Source organism: Urocitellus parryii, chromosome 4 (genome assembly GCF_045843805.1).
Source record: "Urocitellus parryii isolate mUroPar1 chromosome 4, mUroPar1.hap1, whole genome shotgun sequence".
Classification (NCBI taxonomy): Eukaryota; Metazoa; Chordata; class Mammalia; order Rodentia; family Sciuridae; genus Urocitellus; species Urocitellus parryii.
The window spans coordinates 37,361,252-37,373,685 of NC_135534.1; positions in this window are offsets into that span (position 1 = coordinate 37,361,252).

The window sequence follows — 12,434 nt, forward strand, 5'->3', positions numbered from 1 at the left end:
CTAGCTACAAAAACCACTGTAGAGTACTGGTTGCCTATGCTCAAGATCCTAGGAATGACTAGGAGCTGTGACCTGTTGCCATTTAGCAAGCTTTGGGAGTATCATACTGAATATCATGAGCCCTGGGAAAGATCAAAATTCAAAGTATGGTTTCAATGGAATGTATTTCACTTTCATACTGTTGTAAGTAGTAACATCAGAAGTGGAACCATCATAAGTCAGGGACTCTCTATTTATCTGTATCTTTATCACTTTCCAGATTGAAAGTATATTTGCTTTTATATTTGTTATTTATTTGTTTGTTTGTTTGTTTGTTTATGTGCCTGGAATTGAACCCAGGGCACTTAACCACTTTATTTGTTATTTTGAGATAGGGTCTCACCAAGTTGCTTAGGGCCTTGCTATGTTCCTAAGGCTGGCCTTGAACTTGTGGTCCACTTCTCTCAGCCTCCTGAGTCACTAGGATTACAAGCATGCACCACCATTCCCAGCTATATTTTCTTTTTTAAATTAAATACTACAGTGGAATCTGCAAAAGTGAGGATAAATAACTATAATTTTGGAAAGATTAAATTCTTCAAAAATGGAAATACTAAACTTATAGTGAATTCGATATTTCATAGAGATACAGCACAGGTATGGTTAAATCCCAATAATGCAACTTTTTAACCTCAGTTTAATGTTCAACAAAATGGGGATAATATTATATAATTTGAGTCATTGCTCCAAGAATTAAATAAAATGATGTGTGAGAAGATCCTAGCATGAGATCAGCATGGAGTAAAAATTCAGTATATTAATTCCTTTTGCTCTTCCTGTGTATAGATGGGCCTCACCTTACAAATTCTGAGAAGGAAACTTTAGGCATGCAGCTTAAAACCCTCAGAAACCTAGCGTGAAATTAAAATAAATTAAAAGCTATTGTAAAAATCATAAACATAAACTTACTAAGTTATCTATCTTAAAATATTTTGAATGTATACATGGAAAAGAAGGAGGCAAGGAGCTCTCATAAGTCTGACACCAATTCTGTGGCTTTAGAGAATTATGCACACCTTTGTACCTTGGTTTATCCATCTTCTTCACAGGAATAAATGAGTGGAAACAAATATTCTAAAAGGCTCAGAGCACTTCACCACAAAATTCATTCTGACACAAAAACTTTCATATATAAGGCAATGCTTGGAATTCCTGTTGCTAATTAAAATGAATAACATGCAGTTGTTCTCCTTTTATTGGTAGTCAAGAGGAATTTTGACTGGTAGCCATTTGGATGGAAGTGCTTGGTCACCATAGGACTTACAGCTTTTATATTCATCTGGCAGCTGAATTCAACCTATATAAAAATGGAAAAGTATATTTGGGGCTGGGGATGTGGCTCAAGCGGTAGCGTGCTCGCCTGGCATGCATGCGGCCTGGGTTCGATCCTCAGCACCACGTACAAAACAAAGATGTTGTGTCCTCCAATAACTAAAAATAAATAAATAAATAAATAAAAAATAAAATTCTCTCACTCTCTCTTAAAAAAAAGTTTATAAATGGCATACATAATAATGAAATGAACTACCCATCGAGAAAGGATTCTTATATTAATTTATTTCTTATAATTTTCTTTGGGTTTTAAATGGTTTTTCACTAATAGGAGCAGCAAGGTGCCCACATTTGAAACACAGCAAGGCAGAGTACACCATGTAGATAGCTAGGAAAGAGCAGTAAGTGAATGATAATAACAATTGCCTACATTAGCAGAATTAAAGTACTTTCATGTCCATTGTCTCACTTGATCCTCAGTAACTCTGTGGCATTGGAAAGGCAGGTGTTCCTTATTATATCCATTTTACCCATGAGGCAACATAACCCAGGCTCAGGAAGGTGATATAGCAAGGAGCAGAGCTAGAGAATGGAGGTAAGATGGGAAAGAGGAAATGTCGACTTCATTTCAAAGGCAGAGAGATGATGAGCAACAATATTAGAATGACAACAGACTTCCATGGGGGATGAGGCGGTATATAATAAACAAAAATTTTTTATCAGAACAGGGATCAGATAATATATGGAAACATGACATCTTCCTTGGATTCTTGGGCCCAAGTCTGGAATGTTTTGCAGTTAGTTACAAGAATGCAAGCAATGTGATTCATTCTGACACCATTTAAACTTTAAGTACGTGTCAGATATAAGAACAAAGGAGAATATGCCACCAACTTGGCTTCTTTTGGTGAATATAAAAGCAGATTACCCAAAGCGTGGAGTAGAATAAGACAACTTAAATGGGCTGTCTTTCTTACCCCACCCTTAGGGAGTGTTGGCTAGAAGGACTTATGGATTGTGCTAGGTAACATGAAAGGAGGGGAAAAACAGAGTAGAGCAACCCAAAGTCAAAATCAACAACCTTTATGAATCTGAGCCATGGACTCATTGCCTAGAGGGGTTGAGGGAGGAACCAAGTTTCCACCCTCCTATGTAGAAATGAGAGCAATTGTTGATAGAAAAAGGAAAGTCTTTTCCTCTTCTCCCCTCCCAGAAAAAAGCACAATTAAAAAACACAATGCATACCACCCCAAACCCCATATCCTAATTCAAAAACAAAAATAGCACGCTCTTTTTAAAAAATACATACAATTAAAATATAAAACATCAAAACAGCAAAGTGTCGCCAACCTTGGGTCTAATGTGATTACACACAGTAATTAATGACAAATTTGTAACCAGCCCTGTCAGCTCTGTTTGGATGCCAAGTGTGACAGTCTAATGGATCATCAGTTACCGGTTTAGATCCCTAATCTAAAGGTACCGAAACTGCGCGTGCTGAGCGATGGATTTCAAATGGCTGCAGAGACTTGAAGGAAAAGAACAAGACTTTGGGGACTGAAAACCAGCCAGACACCTGGGTTATTTTCTTGGTGCCAAATGTCAACCCTCTAGTACACAGACTTCTTTTGGACAGAATCAAACTCAAGTCCAGTGCATGCAGAAAGCAGAGACAAAGCCCAGCACTTTATTTTTCTGCCAGCCTGAGATTAAGCCTGAAGACATCTGTCCTAGCCAGAAGAGAAGGAGTGCCAGAAAGCTTGACTTCAATCTGCCATCCTGGGTGTGCTTGGACTTGCAGCATCAGTATCGGCAGAGAGAACTGTGATGCTGGATGGCAAATTCCTGAAGGCATGGCTTTGTACGAGGCTGAGCAGAAACATCTCCTTAATGAAGGCTTTGGATGATGGATTATGGTCCCTTGATGATCAAACCATTTCAGCTATTCCCACACATAGGTATCACTTCACCATCAATAGAACCAGGCCAGCCTGAGGCCAAAATAAAAAGTAGGCCAAACCTGTCCTTGACTTGCTCAAAGCTGGTGTCTCTAACTGCCTCCCTTCTTTCAACATGCTCCACCTTCCCTGCCTTCTACATGTTCCCCACCCCAGCAAGGCCCAAAATCCTCCTTGCTGCCTCTGGCTGCCTCTCAGTAAACCGGTTATTTGAAGCAGGGCCTTGCCCCACTTTGAGACTTAATTATGGGACAGACCATATGCTGTGTACAAGAAAAATACACACACACACACCTGAGCCTTGAAGAGAAGTGTCTTATAGTTCATTCAAAAACATGAACTGATTTCCCTACCATGAGAGGTAGGAAAATGCAGAGCATGATGGATGGAGGTACTGAGATTGGGAATATACATTTTATACCTCCCAAAACACCTTGAAATCAAAAGACTTAGAGCCAAGAGAGGGAGAGCTTTATAATGGAAAGAACTATAGCATCTTTCCCAGTTACTATAAAAGATTCTAACCACCTTCCCTTCCTTGACTTTTATTCTCTGCTGTAAGGATAAAAATAATAATGAGGGCTGGGGCAATAGCTCAGTGTTAAGACCACCTACCTTGCACATGTGAAGCACTGGGTTTGATTCTCAGCACCACGTAAAAATAAATAAATATTTTGTGTCCATCTTCTCTCTCTCTCTCTCTCTCTCTCTCTCTCTCTCTATATATATATATATATATATATATATATATATATATATATATATATATATTATAAACCCATTTGCCATCCAGGAGCCACAGTTTTCTTTGGAAAATATAAGTCATATCATACTCCTTCTAGCTTGCTATCTGCCAAAGGCTCCCCTTTGTGCATAAGATAAAATCCAAGTTCCTTCACCATGACTGATGAGGCACTGTATGACTTGCTCTGCCCGCCTTCCCATCCTACCCACTTTTCTGTTCCTTGAACATTCCTGCCTTAACTCAAGGCTTTTATCTTTCATGTACCCTCTAATTTTATTCCAGATTTTTTGCCTTGTTTCTTCATTTAGGACCCAGTTCAAATGCTCCTTTAGAGACATTTTCACTGACAAGCCTATCTAAAGAGTACCTCCTCTGTTCCTTGAAAAACTAGTCATAGAACCACCATGCGACCTAGTTATAATACTCCTACATATTTATACTAAAGAATTCAAGTCATCATACTTCAGTGATACACGCTGATATACATGTTGATAGCAGCACAATTCACGATAGCCAAACTAACGTACCTACCTAGGTGTCTGTCAACAGAAGCATGAATAAAGAAAATGTGATATTGTGCTATACACATCACATTACACACACACACACACACACACACACACACACACAATGAAGTTTTATTCATCTATAAAGAAAAATGAAATTATGTCATTTGCAGGAAAAAGATAGAAACAGGGACCTTTAGGTTAAGTGAAATAAGCCAAACTCAGAAGGTCAAGGACTGTGTTTTCTCTTTATATGTGGAAGATAGGAAAAAGGAAATGAAAAGTAGGGGCAGATACCATGAAAATCAAAGGGAAATCAGTAAAGGAAATGAACCAGGGGTTGTTCAGAGTTTCAGAGTTGGGAAGGGGAGGGAAGTGCCGGGGAGTGATATTGGCCAAATTATACTGTTATATTGCATGCACGTATGAATATATAGCACAACTATAATGCAACAATAAAAAATTGAAAAAAATAGGGAGAAAAAAAAGAACACCTTCACAGTGTATTACTATGGATATTTTTGAGACACATTTCACTATCTGAAACGAACTTCATTTGTTGTTATTGTTGTTTTGTTTGTTGCTTGCTTGCTTGTTTGTTTCATAGAAAATTCAAACTTAACATCCAAACTTGATCTGCCTTCTACCTTTTCCAAAGCTGCTCCATCTTCTGTCTTCCCCATCTGTCTTAAAGGCAACCCCATTCTTCCATGGCTCAGATTTAAAAAAAAAAAAAAAAAAAAAAAAAAAAAAAAAAAGCAGTCATCCTGAACTCCTTTATTTCTGTACATCCATCTGGAAACTGTATTCATTCTACCTTCAAAATATAATCACTCTTCCCTGCCTTCCCCAGTTCTTCCTTCATCTTTTACCTGCATCAGCCTCCTAAATGAATCTTCCTTGCTCCCTTGTAGCCTATGTTTAACAGCACAGCCAAAGTAACCTTTTAAAAGTCAATTGATTCATGTCATTTCCTTCCTCAAAATTTACCACGGGTTTCCATGTCACTCAGAAAAAGCCAACGACCAAATTACAGATCTGTGCTGTCCTATACACTAGTAGCATGCAGCTACCAAGCACTTAGTGTGGCTAGTTCTAATTGAGATATGTTCTATGTGTAAAACACTAGATTTCAAAGACTTACTATGGAAAAATATCTTATTAATCATTTTATGATGATTACATGTTGAAATATTAAAACTTTTATTGTATTGGGTTAAGTAAAATATATTATTAAAATTAAATAATTTTTTAAATAAGGCTATTAGAACACTCAAAATTATGTCTCTGACTCACATTTGTCTTTCATTATATCTCTACTGGACAGCACTGATATAGACAGCTTGTAGTTATGAGACCGAATGAGATCATCTAGTGAGTGTGTGTAGACAGAAAACAGAAGAGGTCTAAGGATAGAATCCTGGGGTGCCTGCAAAATTAAGAGTCCAGGGAGATAAAACAGAACCATTAGAAATGATTGGAAAAGTGTGCAGTGAGGTTAGAGAAGATTCAAGCAGATGATATGCCAGAAAGCCAAATGAAGAAAAAGTTCCAAGGAGGAGTAATCAATTACTAATGTGAGATGGGGACTGAGAACCAATAATAGCTTTGACAGATGGAAGTCACTGGCTGTTTTGGTGGGATGGTTTGGAAAGTCTCAATTAAAGTGATTCAAAAGAGAGTTTGGGAAGCAGAAATAGATACTGAAGGTGGACAGCACTTTGAAGGGGTTGTGTTACAAGGGGGATACAAAAAAATAGGAAGGTAGCTGGAGGAAAGCATGGGATCAGGGGAGAGCATTTTAACATGAGAAGTATAGCTTGTGTGGGCTGATGGAAATAAATTGATAAGGAAGAAGAAAATGCCTCTTTAAAATTGATAATATTTCTGGTCTTTGAGTAGAGGTGAAGTCCAAAAGGAGTGTGCTTTAGAGAGAAACACAGACAATCCCTCACTACAGAACAGAAGATGAACACTGTCACCGGTACAAGCCCTGTGGTAGAAGCCATGGAAGCCGCCTTGTGGAAGGTCCCTTCTGATTGTTTTGACTTTCTCCATTAAAAAAGGAATCAAGGTCATCAGTTAAGAATGAAGGAGAAAGTGCTGAAAGTTTGAGGAGAATGTTTGAAATTATTTTTGTGAGGTAAGAATAAATTGGGTAGGGAAATGAGTTAGAATTGCTAGACCATTTGAGTTCATGGGTCATGAGTTTAAAGTAGGTCCATGCATTAATACTGGGTATTTTCCCCTAGCCAAGTTCAACAACCAGAAAACAGGTACAAAATAAATGGAACTGGAGTTTTGCCAAAGGAAAAAAGTGTGAGAGAGGAGTTAAGGTATGTAGTCCCTCATTTGGGTGATTATTATGAGGGACTACAAGACCTAGGATGAATAAGGAAGTAATGAGAACATGTGGGGTATGAAAGACAGTGAAAAGATGGTGAGATAAGTACATTATGGAGTCATATAATTTTTTAGTTAGGGTGCTAGGTACAGTGAGCTGGAAAGATATGAGGCAGTGGTCCTAGAGGGGAATCCTGAAGATTGGGATTATGGAAGGGTAAGCTTCTCCTTGATAAAGACAAGGTTGAAAGTAGAGTATAAGTGACCCATTCCATGAGGATGTATGGTTGAGGCTGGGAGAGAATGAGATCATTAGAAAAGAGATCAAGTGAGTCAGAGGTCAGAATATTAAAATGATCATCCACATGTACATTGAAATCACTATGGATAGTGGCGGTCATATAAGAATGAGGGCATGGGCTGGGGATGTGGCTCAAGCGGTAGCAAGCTCGCCTGGCATGCGAGGCGAGGTTCGATCCTCAGCACCACATACAAACAAAGATGTTGTGTCTGCCGAAAACTAAAATATAAATATAAAAATTTCTCTCTCTCTAAAAAAAAAAAAAAAAAAAAAGAATGAGGGCAGTTGGTGGCTTAAGTGTTCAAAGAACATGAAGGAGTGACCCAACCTTAGCAGGTGACTTTAACAGTGAGGGTAACTGATAAGGATGTCATAAGTTTCACATTGACGCTCCTCAAGGGAGATGAGAACTCAGTCTAGTAGGAGTAATGAAAACCAGAAAGACATCTTCTTTCCCTCTAAGTCCATAATTCTATTCCAAGTTCATACTCCATATATGTCAATATGGTGCTGATCCCACAAGAATCATACTCTATCCCCCAAAGGCTGGAATGGTTACAGTTTTCTCACTTTCACTCAAAGGAGAGTGGACTTTTAAACAAGCACCACTTGACCAGGGTGCAAGAAAGCAAGATTCTGTGAGGTCCAAGTTTCAGTCAGAACAATAACGTGTAGGGGACATTTAGAGTAGAGGTTTTTGCTGGTGATGGATTACAGAGCACAAAACAGGAATAGAAGTGAGAAGCAGGAATAGAGTAAGAAAAGGGAATAAACAGAAAGGAATATAGGGCAGGTTATTAAGAATGGCCTGGTAGCATGGGATAAAGGATAAGGGAAGTAATGAGATGGTTCTTAATCATCTCTTATGCACATTGAGATGGGGAGGCTGTGAGAGTATTGAGGAAAGAAGAAAAATGAGAGTCATACGAGAAATTTGCCAGGGCTCTGGGAGTCCTCGAAACTGTGGTATTACCTCCACTACTTCCCCAGACACAGGTGAGTGACTCCTCCATTAAATCTTAGCCTAAAATATTTGAAAACCCCCAACCTGAGCCATCTTATACTTTCATAAAAGGTTTGACTAAATTCTGAAGGGGAATGTAAGATGAAATGACAGAGGGCTGAAATATATCTCAGTTGGTAGAGTGCTTGCCTCACATGCATAAGGCCCTGGGTTCAATACTCAGCACCAAAAAAAAAAAAAAAAAAAAATGATGAACAAGACAAATGATCCACATTCCAAATACAGGTTTCTGAGGCCAGAAGAATCTTTCCCTAGTTCAAGAGAAGATAAAGTGGATATATGCATTCTGGGTTAACTTAAAGGAAATACTTTGGAAGTGCTAAACAAAGACAGTGCATAACGTGGGGAAGAGGTTTTGGAAAGGTGATGTTAAATCATACCTGCGCATCATCCCACGTATGCACCTGTTCCTGTATAGAACTCACATTAACAACAACAGTAAAAACACAAAAATCAGCCCAAAGATAAGTGTTTACTAATGATTAGGAAAATACAATTTTACCTGATACTCCAAATGAGGGAAGTTTAGGTCAAGTTAATTGAAAAACTAGCAAGATGAGTCAGAGGCTAAGATCTATAAAAATGTTCTTAATGATTTTTATAATTGTTTCCTTAATAATGGAATCTTAATAAGATGGTCAATGTTAAATTAATAACATGGAAGTACTCTAAAAAGCATATTAAAATATTATTTTGGCCCATTCATTCAGAGCTTAAAGCCATATTCTGGTTTTTCCGTTCCTGATAGCATATCATCTATCGGAAGGAAATATTTAAACAAGAGGATGAAATTTAAAACATGAAATTAATAAGGAGGAAGAATGCAGTTTTAATAGTCAGACAATGGTCCTGGAGCTGCTCTTTCTGCCACTTACTGATGTTGCCCATGCTTTGTTCAGTGATCACTGAGCAGGGGTATTATGCTAGACACTCTGCTGGGGAGTCAGAAATGAGTAAAATGCATGCTTTTCAGTTGTAGATGAACACAATATCTTTATTTTTGTTTATTTATTTATTTATTTTTTATGTAATGCCGAGGATCGAACCCAGGGCCTCACACGTGCAAGGCAAGCACTCTACCACTGAGCTACAACCCCAACCCATAAAATGCATTCTTACCCCTGAGGGTTTTGTTCTCTGATTAAGGAAAATAAACACTTTAATAAACACAATAGAATACTGAGAATTGGTATAAAATACAGCATGGAGAACAGAACATTTGAAGTGGGTATTGAAGGGTGAAAACAAGTTTGCAGGAAAGAGGAGAAAAGTATACCAAACCGAGAGAAAGGCACGAGAGAAGGCAGAAGGTGTGCGTAAGCACGGCACATCAGAGGAGCATCAGCAGCTTCCTAGAGCAGGACAACAAGATCTAGATGGAAGTAGAGGGAGGTGAAACTGCCTATTACAGAAACATCCCAATTCAGTGCCCTATCTCCAGTCGCCATTGCCCCATTATCACCACCCTTCCTGCCAATCCTTAGTCAAGCCAAATGCAATCATTTCCCCCAAAGAATTCCAAACAGTGAACATGTGATTTTTGTAAACTTTACGGAAGATCTGAAGGTGGTGGTGCAAATCCTAGGGTTGTACCTCTTCTGTCCTTCCTTACCTCCTCACTTCCCATTTCACCCCAGTCCAATGACATAGAATCCCTCCTTCTTTCTCCTTGGGACTTTGCAACAACCAGTGCTTAACAACAGACAACTCCTAAATGAAGGTGATTCTCTTCCTCAAAAATAATTTTCTTACTATATGCTAAGAATCAAAGCTTCTTCTCCCTCTGATTATATCTCTAAAACACAGTTTTAATTTAATTGCTTCAACTTTTTTAACCCTTAGTGGCTTACTCCAGTCCAGAAAATGAAACCCAAGCATGCAGGAGGCTCCACAATTTGCCTCAACCTCAAAGGTGACCGTTCTTTCTCCCTTCCATGCCCCAGTTGGTACCCTACACCTCCATGGAACCCTTCCCCATTTCCTAAACAGTACATGATTTTTTCCTTTTTCCCACATGGCTTTGCTCACACAGCGTTCTCTCTAGAATTCCTGTTCTCTGCTTGAGAAAATTCTAATCATCCCTGTACAATGTTTCCTTCTTACAAGTGGATTTCTTGACCTTGCTACTACAAGCATCTTTTATTTTCTTTGTTGTAATTGTCTTGTGCATTGTAAAATGTTTAACAACATCCCTGGCCTCTGCTCCCTAGAGCTCATAGCAATCCTCACCTCTGCCCACTGTCCACAGTCCTGACAATTAAAAATATGTCCAAATATTGCCAGATGTCCTCTGGGCTCCATAATTGCCTCTAGTTGGGAACCACTGCTCTGTGGTGTTTTCTGGTTGCTTCCAGTGAGGAATCATTTCTTCCCACTCTTTATTTTACCACGCATCACACCTCTCTTAAAATCCCTATGACTAAAGCAACAAGATGAACATCAATAATTTGAAAAACCTTTAGTACCATCTCTCCTTGTATACCTGTCTCCTCCCCTGGGTTTGTGAGCTCCTTGACAGAATGTCTTTTAGTATCTCTAGGGCCCAGTGTAGTGCCTTGCTATAGTGGGTAATAAGAACATATTTGCTAAATTGATTTGATAAGGTTATAGTCTAGGTCTGGTTTTCCTCCAACCATTCATTTGGTGATCATATCAGTGGAAAGATTAAGAAGCTAAAAATTATTCTAATATCATTTTGCAAGGTTTTATCTATACCTGAAAAGTTACAGGAAGCTTTAAGAACAACAGATCTGAAGAGCATTTTTTATTGGTTTGTTTTAACCTTCACACTTTGGAATGCTTTATTGTTGACAAATATTAATTTTCCTCCTCAGTATAGGTCAACATAGTAATGTGGTTCATTTAAAGTTAGTTTGAGTTCATTTTTAGATCAAATAAGTTTTTAAGCTTAAGGTAGTGGTTCAAACCACAAAACAGTTCTCCAGCACATACTGGTTGGTACATAGCATTCTGGATTGTTCCTTTTATACGGGTTTCTTTTGCCCAAATTGTTTAAAAGTTCCCTGGAGCAGGAACACGCTATTTCTCCTCTCTCAAACAGCACCTACTTAGTAAGTACTCTTGAGATAATTTTTTGAAAAACTCCAGTGAGGGAAAATCAATTCATTGACTTAGATTGCTCTAGAAACCAAGGTTATAGGTGAGTTTTAGAAGTTGTGATATGATATGGCAAAGCTGGGAAGAATTTATCCTAGTGTCCATTTCCCCCTTGTTCCTGAGGGACAGAGTTGAGATTTCATAGTGCATCCATTGTCATTTGAAACAAAAGACTTCCAGGGGCCTGAGGTATAACCCTGTGGCAGAGTGGTTTCCTTGCATGTGTGAGGCCCTGGGTTTAATCCTTAGTGCCAAAAATCAAATAAACAAATAACTTCAGGGCTGGAAGTGGTAGAGTGTAGCTTATTATGCATGCAAGCCCTGAATTCTATCCCCAGAACCAAAAATAAAATAAAATAAGGTAAGACAAAAATAAAGACTTTATTTTCTGGTTATTTTGCAGCAGATGGAGTCATGTAACTAAGTTCTGGCTATTGACATAAAGGTAAAAATATTACGTGGAACCTCTAGAAAGGAGCTTCATAAAGGCTAACTCAACTGGAAAGGGCAATTACCTTCTGCAAATCCTTATTCTTTTTTTCCTGGTGTATAATTTACATGTAATGACTGCAACTCCTGCAAACTTCCCAGCTCATGAGTAAATTTGACTATGGAAGCCATGTCCTAGAATAATGGTACAAAATAACAAAAACCAGGATCTCTGATGTTACTGTGGAGCTATCATACTTGTTCCAAATTACTCATCTCTGGATTTCCTTTTCCTACATAAACTGTACTATTATTTTGGACTTTTGTGTTATATGCAACTTTACCTGATCCTGAATGATACATAAGGTATTTGTTAGTCAACATTTTTTAATGCTTACTATGTGCTAGGCCAGTAGTTCTCAACAAAGAATGCATGTCACAAAAAATTTTGAAGTTTTTAGAAATACAAAGGTTTATACCCTACTGGAGGGATTCAGAATCACAATTACATAATGAATATGTGTGTATGTATACAAACATATGTACATAAAATACATGTATAAATACATATATATACACATACATACACACCATTATGTATGTCAGCAAACTAGATAACTTAGATGGCACATACATATATAGTATATAGTTTGCACATATCAATGTGTATATGTGTGCACGCCTGTGGGGGAGGGTTTCA